The following is a 2,812-nucleotide window of genomic DNA, read 5'->3' as shown; positions in this document are numbered from 1 at the left end:
ATGAAAAATTATATGTTTTGACCAAATTTTAAAGGTTTTCTATAAAGCTTTCAGATCTGATTTTTCTATAAAAATCAATAAATTGTTAATTGATTTATGGAAAATTCTTGGAAGTTTTATTTTATAAAACAGAAAATTTTTCAGATTTAAAATCCCCAAATTTTCAATTGTTTAGAAGGTTTTTAAGCTGGTTTTATTGAGAAACTTTTTGTAAATTTAGTTCGTATTGATTTATGTTGATTCTTGTAATTTTTAAAGATTGTTATGGTGGATTTTAGAGGCTTTTTAACCTAGTTTTCAGATCTGGTTTTGTGGCCCCAAATCCATACTTTCCTAATTATTTTACATAAAAAAGTGTTTTGAATGAGAAAATTGGGTAGATAAGATTTGAGTTAGTAATTGGTTGAATTTAAAATCCTTGGATAGGATTTAAGAATTGATTTTGGATATTGGTTGTTTCTAGGCCTCCAAGTTGACAACTACCAAAGAAGAAGTAAATTAGATTCATAGGATTTCTGAAAGAGGTAAGTAATTTATCATATCCCTTCGAAAAGTGTTGTAAGTAATTTGTCATATTCCTTCGAAAAAGTATTGTAAGTAATTTACCATATCCCTTCGAAAAGTGTTGTAAGTGATTTGTCGTATTTCAAAAACTAAAATGTATTTTGGATTTGATAGGAAGATTTGAAATTGATATCTTGCATATGAAATTGAAGTTTTATTATGGATTTGAAAACTAATTTAGCAATTGAAATTATGTTTATTTGCAAAGTATTTGAAGTATTGTTAAATGATTTGATAAAGTTTTGTTTAGATTTATTTAAAGGTTTGAAATTGATATTTTGTTTATTTGTGAAATATTTGAAATCACGTTTTGGAGGATTGATAAAGTTTGTTTTAAATTATTTCAATGTTTTGAATTAATTTAATATTGAAAGTAAGTATTTGTTTTGCATTTTATTTGAAAGAGTATTTGTTTTGCATTTTATTTGAAAGATATTTTGACTGATTTGATAGGGCTATCCGGATATGCCATGATTTTTGTTTTGAGGAATGTTTTGCTTATTTGGGGTAGTAGCCTAATTTGGAATTGATGGATTTCTGTTCTGGCTTATTTGTGGGAAGACACTTTTGTGGTTTGACATTTCTTGAGAATGAAGATTCATGTGTGTGTTATTCACTCACATGGCCTCACACTTAAGTAACTCTGTTCTGGTCGATATTATATCGACAACTCTATTATGGTCGATATTGTTTCGACAACTCTGTTCTGGTCGATATTGTTTCGACAACTCTATTCTGGTCGATATTAATTCGACAACTCTGATAGAAGCTTCTGATTGATTTGGCGTTACTGACGGGTACCCACATATGTTCTGTACGCTACCCAAATAATGCAACCTTCCACTCTGATTTTGAAAGTATGAATGAATGTAAGATTGTTTTGAATGTTTGAATGATTTAGTTATTCGAAAGTTTGAAAGTTGTACCAAATGTTTTAAAAGGAACTTTGAAAGTTTTGATTGGAAGAAAGTTTGTTTTGAAGGATTTTGAGTTTGATCAAATGAAAGTTTATTTTGAATGAATGAAAGTTTGTTTTGAAAGAATGAAAGCTTGTTTTGATTGACTGAAAATTTCACCTTATTTGAAGACTATGTTTCTGAAAATTTAGTTTGTTTTGAAAGTTTTGAAAATTGTATTAAATATTTTAAAGGACTTTAAAAGTTTTGATCTGTTCGTATTTTTGTTTACGAATGTTTTGAAAGGAAAATGAATTTTGAAATTCGATATGGAAATTGCTTATTGAGTATTTTTGTTTTCCTAAATGTTTTTCAGATGAAGGATTGAATGATCGTTCTAGTAGAAGGTGAAGTTTAACATACTGGCATGAGTTTGAAAGTCATCCCCCTATTTAGTTAAGTTAGTTTATAAAAATTCTGTAAAGAAATTGCTTCCACTGAATAATTTTAGTTCTTAAGGTTTCTTGAAAGTTACATTTCCGCATTTGGTCAGAATGACCGTATTAGAAAATACGGGTTGTTACATTCTGTGATCCAAACAGTTGAAATTCTGAAAACGACTTTTTTATGTTTTCAGTGTTTTTAGATTCAGAATTTGAAATTTTTAAGATGTAGGATTACATTAAAAAGATAAAAAACTTTGATAAATTATATTACTTCATATAATAAACTCATTTTATGCTTGTTAAAATTGAAACATGTAAAATATAATGTATTCTAAATTATATAAACTTGTAAAATAATAATTATACAAATTCATTAAAAAATGTTAATAAATTAATTAATATAAGTTTAGATTAAACTAAAATTTAGTATGTAACTACTACTAGTTTACAAATATATTGCTAAACAAACATTGAATATTTTTTGAATTGATATTCAATTACCAAATATGCTACCAAACGCATATCTAAAAACACTGAAAACGAAGAATACAACTCTGATTTTCATTGAATCCCTCGTTTTTAAGTTTTTGTCTTCTGATTACCAACCAAACTCAGCTTAAAAGATTTAAAGATGGGTAAATTTCCTACGGCACAAAACCTTTTATGTTATTTTATTATTACTTATTTATTTTTTTTAGTTTTGCAATTTCTCCCGCCAAAAAAGTTCTCTTCGTTCTCAATTCAGTCTTCCTTTTCCTTTTTGTTTTTCGGAAACATAAAATCGGAGATTGAATGGATCCGATCCGAATTTGTAAGACCCGACCCGACCCGGTTTAAATATAGCTATAAATTAAAGTTCGCGCGCTCGTTTGGAGTAGACGCTCAGGTTTTCCTGTTTTATAAAAA

The sequence above is a fragment of the Momordica charantia genome (genome assembly GCF_013281855.1).
Source record: "Momordica charantia cultivar OHB3-1 chromosome 10 unlocalized genomic scaffold, Mcharantia_2.0 BLBB01000010.1, whole genome shotgun sequence".
NCBI lineage: Eukaryota > Viridiplantae > Streptophyta > Magnoliopsida > Cucurbitales > Cucurbitaceae > Momordica > Momordica charantia.
Note: the sequence above shows the minus strand (reverse complement) of the source record.